The sequence below is a fragment of the Somniosus microcephalus genome, chromosome 3, assembly GCF_052327205.1.
Source record: "Somniosus microcephalus isolate GS21.2 chromosome 3, FLI_Smic_1.0, whole genome shotgun sequence".
Classification (NCBI taxonomy): domain Eukaryota; kingdom Metazoa; phylum Chordata; class Chondrichthyes; order Squaliformes; family Somniosidae; genus Somniosus; species Somniosus microcephalus.
In genome coordinates, this window is record NC_140989.1 from 148,766,730 (window position 1) to 148,786,661 (window position 19,932).

The window sequence follows — 19,932 nt, forward strand, 5'->3', positions numbered from 1 at the left end:
AATTCTGAATTTAGATGGCAAACGATCAATATTATGAAAAATGGATTAAATAAATACAATTTTTTTTTAAAGTTTGGGAAAAAAAATTTAAACTCTTGTATATTGTGCAACCTTTTCATTTTTGTAGATGTGTTATACACAAGTTGTCACACATTATATAAAGTTTAGTATAAGGTCATTTAGGAATATTTATGTACACTAAAACTTTAAAGCGCACAGTACAGTAATATTTTATACTGTTTCTTCAGATTCTCCTAATTTCATTTAACAGCCAGTCTAACTTTTTTAGAAAAAAATCTGATCATACATACATTCATATTTAGATCAATATATTTGTTGGTTATGACAATGAAAACGTATTTCACATACCAGCCCTCATATATAAAATTAGCTCACTATCGGTAGAACAGCTGTACACACACGAAAACTATATAGGAATCAAACTTTTGTATTAATTTGTGACGCATCAAGAAACCTTTTTATAACTGTACATGTGTCTGGACGCCCTTACTGTGGGCTCTGAATAAGTATGTCCCAACTACAAAAAGTAAAATCTATAAATTCCCCCTTCCTGGCCAAATTCTTTGGACCATTAACTCAAAAGGTATTGTACTAGAGATGTGTGAAAGAGCTGCCATTCTTGCGTTAAGACCAATCAACAAAGAGCATTATTGTTAATCCATTACCAATGAGCATGATAATCTATTTGTTCAACATGGAGAGATTAATTTAGAACTAGATTGTTTAACAGACTACACTTTTTAATATTATGGGTGCACATTATCATATTGCCCCCATGACTTAAATTATTAATTCCCATGGAATAATGTAGGGTAATAGTTACAAGGTAGTAATTCAATCAAGGAGTTCCAAAGACATCAGACACTATAGGGGCGAAGCACAACACTGTTCTATGGAAATCAGCACAAGTTGACAACTGAACTATTGTCTTCAGTTCCCTGCCAACTTATTCTTCGTAACATATAGTACACAGATCAATTTTTTTTTTTTTTTTTTAAATAGGCCTTTTGACCATTGTTATGCAACAGGCAAATTGAACGTGGGACCAGTTTCTACATGCATTTCTCCACCACCTTACTCAACCTCTCCGTTGCCTCTGCATTGTCAGACTGCTTGTCCAACATTCAGCCTTGGACGAGCTACAATCTCCTCCAGTTAAACATTGGGAAGACCGAATCAATCGTATTCAGCCCCTCCCTCAAGCTCTGTACCCTTGCCACCGAGTTAATCATCCTCCCCAGCCACTGTCTCAGGTTGAACCGGACTGTTTGCAATCTTGGTGCCCTATTCAACACCAAATTTAGCTTCTGACCCCATATCCTCTCCATTACAAAAAGAGTGCCTACTTCGACCTCCATAACATGGCTCGCCTCAGCCCACATGCTGCTAAAACTTTCATCCATGCCAGATTCAACTATTCCAAAGCTCCCTTGGCCGGCCACCTATCCTGCATAAACTTCAACTCATCCAAAACTCTGCTGCACGTAATCCTATATGAAACTAAATAACGCTCACCCATCACCCTTGTCTTTGCTGACCGATGTTGGCTTCCAGTCTTCAAACACCTCCAATTTTACATTTTTATCCTCGTGCTTAAATCCCTTCATCGCCTCTCCCTATCCTATCTCTGTAACTTCCTCCAGGTATCCCTCCACACCCCCCCCCCCCACAGTACTCTATGTTATTCTGACTCTAGGCCCTATGCTCTGGAATTTCCTCCCTAAACCTGTCCACCTCCCTCTCCTCCTTTAAAACACACCTTAAAGCCCATGGCTTATATCATGCTTTTGGTCAGCCCCAATATCTCCTCCTTAGGTTCGGCATCCAGTATTGTCTGACTAAACTTCTATGCAGCGCCTTGGGATGTTTTTCTAATTTAAAGGCACTATGTAAAAGCAAGTTGCTGTTGTTGATACATCAGTGAATGGTTATTAAAGACTGTAGTCCTGCAAGCCCATTCAATAATGCAACTCAGTTTGTTTATGCAGCAATAATCAAAATGATACACACTTACTGTGAGGTTTAGTATGCCAGAGTCAATTTTGTCATGAATGTCAAGATGATCCCCATTCTATAATTGAGGTACAATTGCAAATCAAGTGTAGATTAAATTTTGCCGATGTTTCCAACCTTAAAAAGAACACAGTGTGATTGTTATGAGAAGAGCAATTAGTAAAAGCCACATTCACCCAATTCTGATCTGAAGAATATTGATGTAATTTAAGTGCTTACATTAAGGAAGCTATACAGTCTTTGTTGGGAGGGCATGCACCTTATTTATATGGATGCTACCTTGTTTTCTCTTCATTGAGTTATTCTGCTTCTGCAGCCGAGTGCACAGGGAAGCAGTTTGTAGTCAACATCTCTTAGTTGGCTGCTGGAAAAGTGCAAGTATGATTCAATGAACACCATCCCACCTGATTTACACTTCCTTTCCCATCTGTGAAATCAACTCAATAATGTACCACTATTTATTCGATACACTTTAGTACCCAATCTCACACAAGAGCTCATACACTGTCAGGAACAGTGGAACTTTGCAAAAGTTGGCATCTGAATACCACTAGCTGAGAAATATATTATATATTACAAAAACGATGCTTTATTCCAAACAAGGAACCTGGAGAATGTTGCTCACATGCTAATACCACTGAATAACTTCAAACTAATATCTGAATATTCATGCAAATTGCATTATGCCACATATAGTCATTGAAAATGAGCTTTGACTGATAAAACAGAACATTGCTGCTGAGGTAAGGCCTCATCATCTTCAATCTTCCACAGTATCAGTTTTCCATTTCAAATTCTTGCTGTGAACAATAATCTATAATCAATGCAAAAGTAAAATACTGTGGATGCTGGAAATCTGAAATAAAAACAGAAAATGCTGGGAATACTCAGCAGGTTAGACAGCATCTGTATAGAGAGAAACAAAGTTAACGTTTTAGGTCGATGACCTTTCATCAGAACTGGAAAAAGTTAGAGATGCAACAGGTTTTGAGCAAGTACAGAGGCAGGGAAAGGGGGAGGGGAGGAAAGAACAAAAGGGAAGGTCTGTGATAGGATGGAAGGCAGGAGAGATTAAATGACAAAAGGGATGATGATGCGAGGCAAAAGGGGATGGTAATGGGACAAGCAAAGAAACAAAAGATGGGTCTAGAGGTGTAAATGGCAATAGCAGAATTATCACCAACAGCCGCGGTCCGGAAAAAATGGGAGCAGTGGTTATGATCTGAAATTGTTCAACTCAATGTCGAGTCCGGAAGGTAAGTGCCAATCGAAAGATGAGATGCTGTTCCTCAAGCTTCCGTTGAGCTTCTTTAGAACAGGGTAGGAGGCCAAGGACAGTGAAGTCAGAGTGGGAGTGGGCGGAGAATTAAAGTGACAAGCGACTGGAAGCTCAGTGTCATGCTTGCGGATTGAACAGAGGTGTTCCGCAAAGCGATCACCCAATCTGCATTTGGTCTCCCCGAGCTTTAATGGGAGGCTTGATGCATACAGGAGGGAGAAGGGAGTAGAGGATATGAGGACAGGGCAGAAAGAGATAATTAAGAGTGAGGGGAGGCTCACACGGAGTATAAATATCGGCAAACATCAACTAGGCCAAATGGTCTGTCCCTGTGCTGTAGATTCTATGTAGTAAATGTCATCCTGCTGGTAGCTGGAACACAGCCACTTGATGCATTATTTTCATAGCCAGACGTTTACAAAGAAAAATAAGCAAAGACTCCAGAAGACTTGAGAGTAAGTAGCTTATACTAAAATTTCTTCTTCCACTGCAATATTCGCCTTTAAAAAATATTATGGTATTTTCATCAGTAAAGCTGCACTGATATTTTCTTTTGTACCTTTGTTGCTGTACATGTCAGATATTCTTTGTGATGGAAACTTGACCGCTTTATCATATGCTGATTAAAATCTAAGGAAATTTATGGCCAACTTATAAAATTTAATTTCTATGAAGAAAGTTGTTCTAATCTGTTTTCGGTGAATTTGCACAATCTTTTTGCTGCAAAATGTGGTCATTCAGTAAACAAATCATAAATTCTCTTTCTAGCAACAAGGATAAATATATCCTTTTGGAGGAGAAAGAACACAAAACACACCCCCACCAGGGACAAACTGTAAAAAAAAATCACCCAGTCCAGAAAAATTCCATGTCTGCAATGTAACAGTGATGGTTTATGAATAACTCTATAATTTCACAATATTCCATTTTTTTTCTTAAAGAATACCTTTGGTAACTGTGACAATAGCATTTGTTGTTGTACGTTGTAAAGTGAAATCTAAACCTGGATGCTTCTGAGATACATGTAGACTGAGATGAATATTCCACAACCATGATGATTGCTGTGCTGCTGGAGTGAGAGGAGTGTTATCTTGTGAGGGCAACAGAGCAGTGTTTAATAGTACAGATATGGGAATAAATGAACTATTCTGGAGTTATGCCCGATTACCTTTGGAGATCTGGGAGTATTTATACAGAACATCCCTCTTGAGAATACAGCGGAACGTCCATTATTCGGCATATGGAGGGGACCCAAATACGAAGAATAGAAATTTGTGAAGAGTTCCAAATTTTGGTCTTAGATACTGGAATGAAAACACGTACAAGCAACAAACTGAATTAATTTTTTGGGGGGAGATGTTTTACATCAGACAGGAGGAAACTGGTGTAGCGGGCTGTGCAACGTCTCACATAAGACTTTGTCCTTATAAAATTCTAGTGGATAATCAGGAAGATAAATAACTACAGCGCCAAAAATTAAGTTTCCATTGTTAGTGGAATAGATTCCATTGTAGGGTAGATCATGCAGAGTCAGTGGAAGGGGCAGGCTTGATGGGTCGAGTGGCTTTCTTGTTCCATCATTTATTGTCTCAGCAACCTGGCACGGGTAGCAATAAGGTCGTCCTCACCATAGCTAGGAAGTTAGTATGGCCTCCATTTAACAACGTCCTTTTGCAGAAGCAGATGCTCATTGTTCAGTATGGTCCGGTCTAGGAACTCCTGTATTGAAAACTGTTGATTGCGCAATTAATTATGCTCTATTTCCCCAAATACAATAGCTTGTTTTCAGAAAAGTTAAACTTACCAAAATAACTGTACCATGGAGTGCTTTTGTTAGCCCAGGTATTTCAATATTTTTTAAATGGTGGAGGTTCGTAGATTGTAAGTACTAAAATAATGGACAAGTTAAAAGAGAAAAAGAAAATCTTAGCAATAAGAATAGATGAAAATGTGAAAATGACAAAGCTCCTGTGCAGAAATTTAAAGGACCGCACATTGAAAAAGAAACAGGCTGTGCAGAACATAGTCCAGCCTACAGGGAACATTGTTTCTAATGCTGTATTTTAATCAAATTCCAGGTGTAACTTAAAGTAAAATCCTGTTAGGTAGGTAAGAAACAACAAAAGTTGCAAAAACTCCATTACAGTGTAATACAAAAATGGTTTAGTAAAAAATTTGCATACATCAGATATTGCCAAGAGTGTTCTGTATTTATCTGAAGCAAGGAGGTCTGGATTTGACAGCAGTACTTTAGCTGCAATGGTAATGAAGCTTCCTCTTCTCAAATTGGTAATCTACATTTTATCCCTATAGAATATTATTTTCCAATGCTTACTACCAACTCAGATCAGGTAAATGGTCAGCTGGATGTGGTTGGCTAGTCTGAACACTACCCGGAATGGTAATTCAACATTTCTGAATGTTCAAGTGTACCGTTAGATGCTCACATCAGACAGCCTTCTGCTGCTGTGAAATACCGAAGAGAGCAAGCAAGCGATATGTTGTTGCAAGTGACACTCAGAAACTAGCAACTCCGCTGTTTCTGGGCCTTTTCTTTTAAATACAGTTTAAAGCATCTTAATTGACTAGAAACATAGAAAATAGGAGCAGGAGGCCATTCGGCCCCTCAAGACTGCTCCGCCATTCAATACGATCATGGCTGATCATCCAAATTAGTACCCTGTCCCTGCTTTCTCCCCATACCCCTTGATCCCTTTAGCCTTAAGAAATATATCCAACTCCTTCTTGAATATATTTAATGAATTGGCCTCTACTGCCTTCTGTGGTAGAGAATTCCACAGGTTCACCACTCTCTGGGTGAAGAAATTCCTCATTTCTGTCCTAAATGGCTTACCCCTTATCCTTAGACCGTGACCCCTGGTTCTGGACTCCCCCGCCATCAGGAACATCCTTCCTGCATCTAGTCTGTCCAGTCCTGTCAGAATTTTATAAGTTTCAATGACATCCCCTCTCATTCTTCTAAACTCCAGCGAGTACAAGCCCAATCGACCCAATCTCTCCTCATACGTCATTCCTGCCATCCCAGGTATCAGTCTGGTGAATCTTCGCTGCACTCCCTCCATGGCAAGAACATCCTTCCTCAGATAAGGCGACCAAAACTGCACACAATACTCAAGATGTGGTCTCACCAAGGCCCTGTACAACTGCAGCAAGACATCCTTGTTCCTGTACTCAAACCCTCTTGCTACGAAGGCCAACATACCATTTGTCTTCTTAACCGCCTGCTGCACCTGCATGCTTACCTTCAGTGACTGGTGCACAAGGACACCCAGGTCTCGTTGCACTTCCCCTTCTCCCAATCTACTGTCATTCAGATAATAATCTGCCTTCCTGTTTTTGACACCAAAGTGGATAACCTCGCATTTATCCACATTATATTGCATCTGCCCAATCACTCAACCTGTCCAAATCATCCTGGAGTTTCTCGGCATCCTCCTCACAGCACACACGCCCACCCAGCTTTGTGTCGTCTGCAAACTTGGAGATATTGCATCTAGTTCCCTTGTCTAGATCATTAATATATATTGTGAATAGCTGGGGTCCAAGGACCAATCCCTGCGGTACCCCACTAGTCACTGCCTGCCACTCGGAAAAAGACCTGTTTATTCCAACTCTTTGCTTTCTGTCTGCCAACCAGTTCTCTATCTAAGTCAATACCTTGCCCCCAATCCCATGTGCCTTAACTTTACACGCTAATCTCTTATGTGTGACAGGCTAAAAGTACTGGGACTCTACACTTTAGAGAAGTGTAGGCTCGAGAGTGATCTGATTGAGGTTTATAAGATGATGAAGGTACAGGAAACTTTGGTTTATCCGGAGGTTAACTGTCCGGAATGCTCGAGCCACCGGCAAAAATCAGGAGCCGTTTCGTTAGGTTTTTTTCTTTTTGTTGCTTTTTTTTCACCAGTCAGGCTCTGCAAGGTCTCGCTGAAGCTGTTGCTAAGCTACAGAGACGCTTGTAAGGTACGGTCGACTGTTTAGAAGCTGTTGCTAAGCAACGGGGTTTGTTGCCAGATACGGAGCTCAAAGTCTCCGTATGGTTCAACATTAGCGCTGGTTTGTCCGGCAGTTTTGATGGGACGGCAACAGCTCGGTCCCGTCGGTGCCGGATAGCACAAAGTTTCCTGTAATAGATTGCATTCGAGTTGACAGTTTGTTCCAATTAAATAGTTTAAGGAGAACTAGGGGGTCACAATTATAAGTTTTACGAGGCCAGAGCGAGGTTAGACGTCAGGAGGCGATTCTTTTCCCAGATAATAGCGGACCTCTGGAACAGGCTTCTGGCTCACATGGTGGCGTCGAATTTCTGAATTCCATCCAGCGAGAGCTGGACCTGTTTCTGGCTGGGGCGGAGATCACCTCATACAAAAGGTAGATACCACATAGAATTATCAGGGTCAGAGTGATCTTCTGGACGAGTTTTGATCGCTGGGGGGGGGGGGGGGGGGGCGGGGAAAAGAGAGAAGAAGGGTGTTTCGGAGAGTAATTTGCACCCCCCCAAAATTGGCTAGGATTTTCGCCTCTCCCATAAGATCACATGGTGCGGGGTGCATGGGATGTGCGCGCCAGGTGTGTGTGGGCGCGGGGCTTGGGTTGGGCGCGGGCACGGTGCGGGGGTTGCGCACGGGCACGGTGCGGGGGTTGTGTGCGGGGGTGCGTGCATGTGCCGGGGGCAGCGCGTGGTGTGCGCGCGCACGGTGCACTGCACGTGGAGGTGTGTGCGCGGGGGGGCTGCGTGTGGAGGTGTGCGGGGTGTGTGCGCGGGGGGGCTGCGTGTGGAGGTGTGCGCGCGCAGGGGGTGTGTGGGAGGTGTGTGCGCGTGCGGGGGGTGTGTGCACGCTGGGGTGTGTGGGAGGTGTGTGTATGGGGTGTGCGCGTGCGGGGTGCATGTGTGTGGGGGGTGTGCGCGCGCAGTGGGTGTGTGTGGGCGGGGAGAGAGAAAAAGGGTGTTTCGGAGAATAATTTCCACCGCCCCAAAATTGGCAGGATTTTCGCCTCTCCCATAAGATCACATGGTGCGGGGTGCATGGGATGCGTGCGCAGGGGGTTGCGAGCGGGCACAGTGCGGGGGGTTGCGCACGGGCATGGTGCGGGGGTTGCGCTCGGGCACGGTGCGGGGGTTGCGCGCGGGCACGGTGCGGGGGTTGTGTGCGGGGTGAGAGTGTGCACGGTGCGGGAGTTGTGTGCGGGGGGCAACGAGTGGTGTGTGCGCGCGGCGCGCGGTGCACGGGGGACTGCACGTGGAGGTGTGTGCGGGTATGTGTGTGCGGGTATGGGTGTGGGGGGGCTGCATGTGGAGGTGTGCGCGGGGGCTGCGTGTGGAGGTGTGCGCGCGCAGGGGGAGTGTACGCGCAGCGGGTGTGTGGGAGGTGTGTGTATGGGGTGTGCGCGTGCGGGGGGTGTGTGCGCGCGCTGGGGTGTGTGTATGGGGTGTGTGCGTGCGCACGCTGGGGTGTGTGGGAGGTGTGTGCGCGTGTGTGGGAGGTGTGTGTATGGGGTGTGCACGCGCAGGGTGTGCGTGTGGCGTGCGTGTGTGCGGGGGGTGTGCGCGCGCAGGGGGTGTATGGGGTGTGCGGGGTGTGCGCGCGGGGGGTGTGTGTGGGTGGTGTGAGAAGAAGGGTGTTTCGGAGAGTAATTTCCCCCCCCCCAAAATTGGCAGGATTTTCGCCTCTCCCATAAGATCACATGGTGCGGGGTGCATGGGATGCGTGCACAGGGGGTTCTGCGCGGGCACGGTGCGGGGGTTGTGTGCAGGGTGTGTGTGTGCGCATGTGCGGGCGGCTGCGCGTGGTGTGCGCGGGGGAACTGCACGTGGAGGTGTGTGCGCGTGGGGTATATGTGCGAGGTGTATGTGTGCGGTGGGGCTGCGTGTGGAGGTGTGCAGGGTGTGTGCGCGGGTATGTGTGCGGGGGGCTGCGTGTGGAGGTGTGCGTGCGAGGTGCGCGCGGGGTGTGTGCGTGTGCAGGGGTGTGCGTGCGTGCTTGTGCGGGGGGGGGGTGCGCGTTCGCGTGCGGGGTTTGTGTGCGTGTGGGGTGTGCGCGTGCGAGGTAGGTGTGTGCGGGGGGGGGGGGGGGGGGGGGTGTTCGCGCGCGGGGTGTGTGCGTGTGGTGTGTTCGCGCGCGGTGTGGCGTGTGCGCGCGGGAGGGTGCGCGTGCAAAGTGTGCGCGCGCAGGGGTTGGAAGCCTGCCCACCTCCTGGTCTACCCTGTACTGCTCCCTCCACCTGTCCCGCACCACATCCAGCAGACAATGTCCCTCAGCCCTACTCTCTTCACCCACCACCGCACTCCCGCTCCCCAGTGCCGGGCACGGCTCCCGCCCCGAGCGGGGGTGAGCCCGGCCCTAACGCGGTCCCCCCTTCACCCCAGGCGGCGGCCGCGGCTCCCAACAGCGGCTCTTGTCTGGACTTACCTGACTCCGGGGCTGGGTTGCTCCCGGCCTGGGCCGGGTGCCAGGGCTGTGTGAAGCCGGGGCTCTAAGTGGCCATCGAGCGGCGCTGAGGCCCGAGCTCGGCCCAGAAACCACAAGACAAACGGCCGCCTCTCGCGCTCCGCTCACCCGCCGGGCCGCTCAACGCGCAGGGGCAGCAGCGGGGATCAACATCCGCCGTCATCAGGATGCGCATGCGCGTTGTGAGGGCGGCCAGGTCCCGTCCAGCTCCCGAGTGCAGACGGTGAATCAACGAAGGTGGTGTTTGGGGGAGAGGATCGACGGTTCATTTCCAGTGTCTGAACGCAAACTGAATGAAACACTTAAAGAGACGAAGCAACAGTGCATCAAAAGTCGTTCACTCGTAGGCTTAATATATAAATATATTGCATGATTACTTATGAATGCACTTTTATTTAACAAAGTTCCTTAACCCAGTGCTGCCTTTCTGCATTCCACTTCGGGGTCATTTGGATTGACAAATGGTGGTAAATCTATCCCATCTCACATACTAGAAAACGGACATGGGACAGGCCGGTAAATGCGAGGCTGAGATGTGGTGTTCCTGCCCAAATGCAAAAAAAAATCACCAAGATTAGCAGAGTAATAGGACTATTCTGCTTGAAATTAATTTAAATTCTCAATATTTTAGAAAATTATTCGTCGTAGATATTTGCAAACAACCTCTTCAAAGAGGCTGTTTATCTTTTAATTCATTGTGTTTTCAACAACTTGTTTTTACAAGTGTTATGTTTGCCTATTTTATTTCCAGATTCATCATTTTGCATATGTGACACAATGAAGGAAAACAGGTAGTTGGGAGCAGACAACCATCGACTGGTCTGCTTTTCCACATTCAAATACAACTTCTTCAAAATTATTACTTTTCTTTCTGGCTGCAAGAAGCGGGACTGATCTCCAAATAAAAAAAACTATGCCACGTAGTTCTTACAATCTCGCACTCTTGCTGGGGAGAAATGTGACCGATTGGTTAAAAAAAAGGCATTATTTTTGAACAGGTTGGTTTTTGGTCCAGGGTTGCAAGGCAAGCAGGCAGATTCAGGATTCAATAGCCAGCATTAAAAGATGGGCATTACAGCACCACCACCGTAGTCCTACGCGACAGTATAGAAGACATGCTGCAGGGACACCACTCTTTCTTAGGCAGTCCCTCAGAACCGAGGATGACTTGCTTCCACATTAAAAATGAGTTCTCAGGTGACTGATGAGTCCAATGCGGGACCTACAGTCTCTGTCACAGGTGGGGCAGACGGTGGTTGAAGGGGCGGGTGGGTGGGGTGCTTGGATTGACGTGCGGTCCTTGCGCTGCCTGCGCTTGGCTTCCGCTTTTCCTGGCGAAGAGACTCGAGGTGTTCGGCGCCTTCCCGGATGCTTCTCCTCCACTTTGTGCGGTCTTGGGCCAGGGATTCCCAGGTGACGGTGGAGATGTTACACTTTTTCCAAGGAGGCTTTGAGGGTGTCCTTGAAGCGTTTCCTCTGCCCACCTAGGGCTCTCTTGCCGTGCCGGAGCTCCGAGTAGAGCGCTTGTTTTGGGAGTCTCGGATCGGGCATGCAGACAATGTGACCCGTCCATCGGAGCTGACTGAGCGTGGTCAGAGCTTCGATGCTGGGGATGTTGGCCTGAGCAAGAACACTGACGTTGGTGCGCCTATCCTGCCAATGGATTTGCAGGATCTTGCGGAGGCAGCATTGCTGGTATCTCTCCAGTGCTTTGAGGTGCCTGCTGTACATGGTCCATGTCTCTGAGGCATACAGCAGGGCAGGTATCACTGCTGCCCTGTAGACCATGAGCTTAGTACCGGGTTTGAGGTCCTGGTCTTCAAACACTCTCTTCCTCAGGCGACCGAAGGCTGCTCTGGCACACCAAAGGCGGTGTTGGACTTCATCGTCGACGTCTGCCCTTGTTGACAGTCGGCTCCTGAAGTATGGAAAGTGGTCCACGTTATCCAAGGCCTTGTCGTGGATTTTGATAATTGGGGGGCAGCAGTGTGTGGCGGGGGCAGGTTGGTAGAGGACCTTTGTCTTACGGATGTTTAGTGTAAGGCCTATGCTCTCGTATGCTTCGATGAAGGTGTTTACGATGGTTTGGAGTTCGACCTCCGAGTGAGCGCAGACGCAAGCATCGTCTGCATACTGTAATTTGATGACAGAGGATGGGACGACCTTGGATCTGGACTGGAGGCGACGGAGGTTGAACAGTTTCTCGTTTGTTCTGTAAATTAGCTCCACTCCAGTGGGGAGCTTACTGAGGGTGAGATGGAGCATTGCCGCAAGGAAGATTGAGAAGAGCGTTGGTGCGATGACACAGCCTTGCTTGACCCCGGTTCGTTCGTGAATTGGGTCTGTGGTGGAACCGTTGGTCAGGATCACGGCTTGCATGTCGTCGTGAAGCAGGCGGAGGATAGTGACAAACTTTTGAGGGCAGCCGAATTTGAGGACACTCCATAATCTCTCACGGTTGACAGTGTCGAAGGCCTTTGTGAGATCAAAGAAGGCCATGTACAGTGGTTGGTGCTGTTCCCTGCATTTCTCTTGTAATTGATGTGCGGTGAAGATCATGTCCATTGTGCCCCTTAGTGGGCGGAATCCGCATTGCGACTCTGGGAGGAGCTCTTCGGCCACTGGGAGAAGGCGATTGAGGAAGATTCTTGCGATGACTTTCCCTGTGGCAGATAGCAGGGAAACTCCTCTGTAATTACCGCAATCGGACTTGTCACCTTTCTTGAAGATGGTCACAATTATGGCGTCTCTGAGATCCCCTGGCATGCTCTCCTCCTTCCAGGTAAGAGAAATGAGTTCATGAATTCGCGCCAGTAGTGCTTCTCTGCCATACTTTAGTGCCTCGGCGGGGATTCCATCTGCTCCTGAGGCCTTGTTGTTCTTCAGTTGTCGGATGGCCTTTTCAACCTCATGCCGGGTTGGGGTTGTGCTGAGATGGTGGTGGGTAGCATGCTGTGGGATGGAGTTGAGGACACTCGTGTCGAAGACAGAGTCGTGGTTAAGGAGATCTTCGAAGTGCTCCTTCCAGCGGGCACTGACTGCTTCCCTGTCCTTGATGAGTACCTCTCCATTCTTGGCCCGCACTGGGGAAGGGCCTTGGGTGCTTGGGGCGTAGATGGTCTTGACTGCGCTAAAGTATCGACACACGTCGTGCTTGTCGGCTAGCTGCTGGATCTCCTGTGCTTTCTCCACCCACCATCTGTTCTTTAGGTCGTGAGTTTTTTGTTGGACCTCGGCCTTCAGGCTTCTGTAGAGCTGCTTTCTTGCTCTCGAGTTCAGTTGCTGTTTCCAGATCAGAAATGCCTTGCGCTTGCGGCTTATTAGCTCCTGGATCTCCTGGTCATTCTCGTCGAACCAGTCTTGGTGTTTCCTGGTTGAGTGACTGAGCGTCTCTTCACAGGTGCTGATTATGGAGGCCTTGAGTGCAGACCAGACGCTGTGGGCACTCTGTGTCTCTGCATCACTGGGAGTCGTCAGGTTGTTTGTGAGGCACAGGCTGAATAGGGCTTTCTTAGTGGGGTCTTTGAGTGCTCCCGTGTTAATTTTCCTGCGGCATTGTTTCTGTTTCTGCCGCTGTTTTGGGGCTACATTGATGGAGATGACAGAGCGGATTAGGCGGTGGTCTGTCCAGCAGTCATCAGCTCCTGTCATGGCGCGGGTGATGCGGACGTTTGTAGGGGGTGGTGTGGGGTTGGCGCGTACGCCCGGTCAGTTATGCCTCTGACTGTTTGTGAGCAGTTCGAATCGCTCCCACGCACCTGGGTTCTAGACACCGGACTTAGATACAGGCGGCGATACAGAAAAGGCTCGAGTAGACAGGTGGTTTGGATGTAAGCAAAACCAAGATTTTTATTGAAAAAGAAATTAACACAACCTTATGAAAAGTTACTAGTATAAAATTTACAGGCAAATACAAAATAACTATACTTATACAGGAAATGGGGAACACACGGCACATCAAGGGAAAATGACTATCTTAACAATCCCCTTATCCTTATCCCACCCCCTCTACCTAACTAGATTAAGCTATGAGGGATCAGAATTCATGCTCACCAATCAAAGATCTGCTGAATCTAAAACAGCGGTGGGGTTTGGGGTTCGCTCTTTGTGCTCTCTGGAGCCTGCCGTCGTCACGTGGTCTCGGGATGCTGCAAGGGTGTTGTCCAGGTACAAGTACCCCAAAGTTAAAGTCTCTGCTTGGGTACTTTACCTCGCAGGGTTGATGGTTCCTCTTCCTCGGGCGGCAGTTGGAGTTTGCATGAAGATAGTCGCAGGTCAGCTGGACTGAAGGCCTGATTATTCGAAGCTTTTCTTCAATCGTCTTTCTATTCGTCTTCTTCACCACCTCGCCTCGTCGCGTCCCGCCTGGCCTGGCCTGGCTTGTCCGTGTCCGCCTGGCGCAATGCCAGGCGTCCCTGATGGAATGGGGAAGGCATGGGCAGTGGCCGGGCGGTAAGCGCGGGACGGGGGAAGAGCAGTAGCCACGAGGGCGAGGGGTCGGCGCAGGAGCCGGGAGCAAGGGCAGAGGGCAGAGAGCAGAGAGAGAAGGTTGCCAGTGGGCCTACAATTATACTCCTTCGGATGGCCCTTATCTGCGCGCCAAATCAGGTTAGTTCTTCATCCCAATCTTGGCGGGCTAGTTTAAATAATTGTAGCAATTTAAACTAACTGTTTTTAGATGGCCGGTAATCGCACCTACTGGCCCGATTCCTGATTTGGTTTTGTTATTAATACATCTTAATCGGCCTGCCGAGCTTCGATGGCTTCCCTAAGCGGTTTCCAATTATTTATGCATACAACTTGATGGTCTTAAGTATAGGCCTCACTGGTTTTGATCTGTCTCTGATTTGACTTAATGCATACGATAGCAAAATACTGCAGAGGCTGGAAATCCGAAATAACAACAGAAAATGCTGGAAAAACTCAGCAGGCCAGGCAACATCCGTGGAGAGAAATTAGAGCTGACGTTTCAGGTCGAAACCCTTTTTCAAAACTGGAAAGGAAATAAAATAGATCGAAGTCAGGGCTGCGATAGAACAAAAGAAGTAAAAGAGACATTAAGAGGTATTCAAAACCAGACGAGATGCTAATAGGACAGTGGAGACAAAAGACAGCTCAGATTAGGTGTGAAGTGTACTGGCAGGATAAGAGACAGCTGCCATGTGGGAGAGAGAAGAGAGAAAAAAAAAGGAAAGGTGGGGGGGAAGGGAAGACCCAAAACAAAGGGGTGGAAAAAAAGTATAAGTAAAAATGTAATGGGGGCCGAGGTTATGATCTGAAATTGTTGAACTCGATATAAGGCTGCAAAGTGCCTAATCGGAAGATGAGGTGCTGTTCCTCGAGTTTACGTTGAGCTTCCGTGGAACAATGCAAGAGGCCAAGGACGGTGAGGTCCGAGTGGGAATGGAGCAGTGAATTAAAATGACATGGCAGCTGTCTCTTATCCTGCCAGTACACTTCACACCTAATCTGAGCCGTCTTTTGTCTCCACTGTCCTATTGGCATCTCGTCTGGTTTTGAATACCTCTTAATGTCCCTTTTACTTCTTTTGTTCTATCGCAGCCCTGACTTCGATCTATTTTATTTCCTTTCCAGTTTTGAAAAAGGGTTTCGACCCGAAACGTCAGCTATAATTTCTCTCCACGGATGTTGCCTGACTTAATGCATAATTCAAAGTCCTGTCTGCTTTCAAAACACAAAAGCCTCTCTTCACAGAAATTGCAGCTTGGGTTTCGATTTCCCAAAAACTGCTTGTGCCACAGAGTCCAAGCTTTTAAAATCTTGCAGGCTTTTGGCCACGAGGTGCGGACGCCATCTTGGGTACCCCTTTTCATTAAAATGTCCATGCAGGGTCCCTTTTCTTATTAATAACCTTTGGGGAAATGTAGAAATTTTGCGAATCTTACAACGTCCTTGCGGTCCCTCACTCGGATGATGACGTAGTCCAGCAGATGCCAGTGCTTGGAACGAGGGTGCTGCCATGAAGCCTTGTATTTGTCTCTGACGGAACAAGGTATTGGTTATGACGAGGCCATGTTCTAAGCATTTTGACAGGAGGAGGGTACCATAGGAGTTGGCTTTCCCTACCCCCTCTCTGCCGATCACACCTCCCCAGAGGTTTGTGTCCTTTCCAACTCTGGCGTTGAAATCGCCAAGGAGGATCAGCTTGTCGCCCGTTGGGACTCGGGACAGGGATTGTTCGAGGCTGGAGTAGAATTCCTCTTTGGTCTCGTCTGTTGCTTCCAGTGTTGGGGCGTACGCACTGATGACCGTAGCGCACTGGTTTCGGACTAGGGTGAGTCGAAGAGTCATGAGGCGCTCGTTTATACCACTAGGGGAGTCTCTGAGACGCCTGACCAGTTCATTTTTTATGGTGAAGCCTACCCCATGGAGGCGGCATTCTTCTTCAGGTTTGCCTTTCCAGAAGGTGTAACCACCGCCTTGCTCCTTGAGCTGGCCTTCCCCTGCCCGCCGGGTCTCACTTAGAGCGGCGATGTCAATGTCAAAGCGTCTGAACTCCTGGACAATGATAGCAGTACGGCGTTCCGGTCTGTCACTGTTGGGGTTGTCCATGAGGGTCCTGACATTCCAGGTCCCAAACTTCATTTTAAAGGGTGGAAGATGCCTGTGCGTGAATTCTTTTAAGGTGGGGTGGTCGTTGCACACCAGCTACCACACGGGCTTGACAGAGCAAGGTCTTGGCCTAATGGCAAGGGGATCCAAGATGATTGGAGACCAGGCTCTGCTACATCGGCCTAGCACACACACACACAAGCATATTCCTACTATCCCCCTCCCTCCTTCCCGCAGGTCCTCTTTCCTTGGGTTTCGTAGGATGCATTGTGATCCTCCCGACCTCGCTGTTGGCCCGTGCCACACCTTCCCTGGGCCCCGACCCTGCTGTGCCACTCCTGCGCCTTGACCTCGCTGCTGGGCTCGTCCTCATTCCTGGGTCCCGGCCTTGGACATGAATGATGTTGTCTCTGTTAAGTCTGTGTATAATAAGATACAGACTGCAGCAGAAATGGTACAACAGGTGTTTACTCAACGTGGCTCACAGTTGAACTGACTGTACAGATTACTACTCAAGGCTATATACAGGTGTGGTCACTGCCGGTACTGCAGTATACATGAGCTGTAAAAAGTAGTTCCCCCCCTTAAAGGTATAAACATTACAATTCCTCCCCTTTTAGATTAACAGTACCATAACACTCATTTAACAATTAAATATCAAACTAATTACAATGAACACTTTTAACATGCAACATTAGCTGAAAATAGTCTATTTATATATTCAGTCTTTGGAGAGGCCTCCTGATCCTTTCTGGATAGCGCCTTTCCCGAGTGTCTTGCTCTTGGTGCGGAGGCGATTCTGGCCCCTGTCGTCGGTTGGTTCATCAGCTTCCGATGCTACTGTTTCTGGGGTAGATGCGACCTGTACGTCGGGTTCATCACCAGGTATGTATGGGCGAGGCATGGGGTTGACTTGTTCCTGTGACTCTAGGATCTGGACAGCATGGCGTCTCACAATGTTCTCCCCAACATCCACTGTGTACATTAGTGGGCCCTGCCGTGTGCATATCGTTCCTGGCTGCCATTTTTCTGTTCGGTAGTCGCGGGCCAAGACTGGTTGCCCTACATTGAAGCTCCTTGTTGGCTTCTCATGGATGTGCTGGAATTGCTTACTCTCAACATCTCTTCGTATGTTTGGTCTGAGCAAATCCAGGCGAGATCTTAACCTTCGGCTAAAGAACATCATGGCTGGGGCCTGGTTGGTGACTGCATGTGTCGCATTCCGGTAGGCGAACAGGAAATTGTCCACCTTGTGCTGCAGCGGAATGTTGTCATTGTACATAGCCTTTATTGCCTTCTTAAAGGTTTGTACGAACCTCTCAGCCAATCCATTTGTGGCTGGATGATACGGGGCGAATGTGTAATGCCTTACTTCATTCTTTTTCAAGAACCTCCGGAACTCTTCGGACACAAACTGTGGTCCGTTGTCGGAGCAAATCTGTTCTGGCAAGCCATTCCTGGCAAAAATGGTCCGTAGGACCGCAATAGTTTTCTCCGTGGTGGTGGAGGACATTTTGATGACCTCAGGCCATTTCAAGTGCGCATCCACGGCTATTAAAAACATTGAATCCATGAATGGACCAGCAAAATCAATATGCACCCGTTGCCATGGAGATGAGGGCCACTCCCATGGGTGTAGAGGGGCCTGTGGTGGTGCATTTTGGACTTTCTGGCATCCTGAGCAGCTCTTGGTCAGGTCCTCGATTTGTTTATCGATTCCCGGCCACCACACATAAGCCCTTGCTAGGCTTTTCATTTTTACCCCTCCAGATGACCCTCATGAAGCTCATTGAGCACTCTATCCCTTAACTTGGGTGGAATTACCACTCGGGATCCACACATCAAGGTCCCCCGGCACACTGACAGCTGTTCTCTCCTTGTCGAGAATGCTGGCAACAGTGGGTCGCCATGTGCTGGCCATCCCTTCACCGTCAAATCATATACCCGAGCGTGTGTCGGGTCATTTCAGGTTTCCTTTTCGATACAAGCGTTAGTTACCGGTAGGTATTCAACTATAGCCGAATGGAATATTTCGACAGGATCCACTGCTGGTGCTTCCTCCGCAGTAGGCAGTGGCAGGCGTGATAGCCCATCAGCATTTCCATGCTGTTTCGTGCCCTTATATTCAATCTCATAGTGGTGCGCCCCTAGAAAAAGTGACCATCTTTGTAGTCGTTGCGCAGTCATCACCGGAACGCCTTCTGCGGATTAAAAATGGAGACAAGAGGCTGGTGATCAGTCAGCAAGGTGAATTTCTGCCCGTGCAGATAGTGATTGAACTTTTTCACTCCCCACACTAGGCTGAGGGCCTCCCTGTCAATCTGGGCGTAGTTACGCTCGGCTGAGGTTAGTGATCGTGACGCAAAGGCTATTGGCCTCTCCGAGCCGTCCGAGAATTTGTGCGACAGCACCGCTCCAATGCCGTAGGGTGACGCATCACATGGCAACCGAATTGGTAATGCTGGGTTGTAATGGGCCAATACCTCTTTCGCTGTGATTAGTGTTTTGCTCTTCTGGAAAGCTCGTCTACATTCGTCACTCCACTTCCATGGCACCCCAGTTTGCAGTAGGGTGTTCAGTGGGTGTAGTATTGTGGACAAATTTGGCAAGAACTTATGGTAGTAGTTTACCAGCCCGAGGAACGACCTAATTTTCCGGTGCTGGAGCCTTGATTACTGCCTCAATCTTCTCTGGGGACTTATGTAACCCCTCTTTATCGATAATGTGGCCACAATACGAGATCTGTTTTCTAAAAAACTCGCATTTGGGGCGGTTAGCTCGGAGCCCATATTCCTGCAATCTAGTGAGCACCTGCTCCAGGTTGGCAAGGTGATCACTGTCATTTTCGCCCGTGACTAGGATGTCGTCCAAATAACACTGGGTCCCTGGGATCCCTTGCAGGACTTGTTCCATTGCCCTCTGCCAAATAGCCGGAGCTGATGCTACCCCAAATACCAGCCGGTTGTATTGGTAGAGACCTTTATGGGTGTTGATTGTGAGGTATTTTTTTGATGCTTCTTCTACCTCCATTTGCAGATACGCCTGGGCCAGATCAATCTTAGTGAAGCATTTCCCTCCAGATAGTGAGGCGAAAATATCTTCAATCCGCGGAAGTGGATATTGTACGGTGTGAAGGACCGGGTTCACTGTTACCTTAAAGTCCCCACAGATGCGAACCTTCCTTGGTTCCCCAGGCGTGCTGCTCAATGACTTTTTCATCACAGGGACGATGGGTGTAGCCCACTCGCTCCAGTCTACCTTGGACAGTACACCTGAACATTCCAGACTCTCCAGCTCTGCTTCGACGGCTGGGCGGATCGCATAAGGTCTGGCCTTAAAAAATTTTGGGCTTGCGTTTTCTTCAATTTTAATTGTCGCTGTCATGCCTTTTAGTGTTCCGAGTCCTTGTTGGAACACTTCTTTCGCGTCAGTTAGGATCTTTGACAGTCACCCAGGTGTGACGTTGTCATCCTTTTTGTCAGCCACAGTCAGTGCCTGTATGGAATGCCAATCCAGTTGTATTTTCCAGATCCATTCATGTCCCAGTAATGGTGGTCCTCCATCTTGCAATACATA

General features: G+C 48.1%; 1 protein-coding gene across 5 annotated transcripts in view; it reads right to left on the bottom strand.

Moving 5' to 3' along the window:
* The window catches only part of LOC147121473 (GDNF-inducible zinc finger protein 1-like), a 49,101-nt gene extending 39,061 nt beyond the window's left edge, over positions 1 to 10,040 (bottom strand). For 2 of the 5 annotated variants that reach the window (XM_085981741.1, XM_085981738.1), the window contains exons 1-3: positions 9,745 to 10,040; positions 5,118 to 5,201; positions 2,036 to 2,151 (exon numbers count right to left, since the gene is read on the bottom strand). The gene's annotated coding sequence lies outside the window, so the exon portion shown is untranslated. Of the gene's footprint in view, positions 1 to 2,035; positions 2,152 to 4,941; positions 5,033 to 5,117; positions 5,202 to 9,744 lie in introns of all 5 variants that reach the window. The other 3 variants (XM_085981739.1, XM_085981742.1, XM_085981740.1) reach the window with 3 other exon arrangements.
* Between the last annotated feature and the right edge of the window lie 9,892 nt (positions 10,041 to 19,932).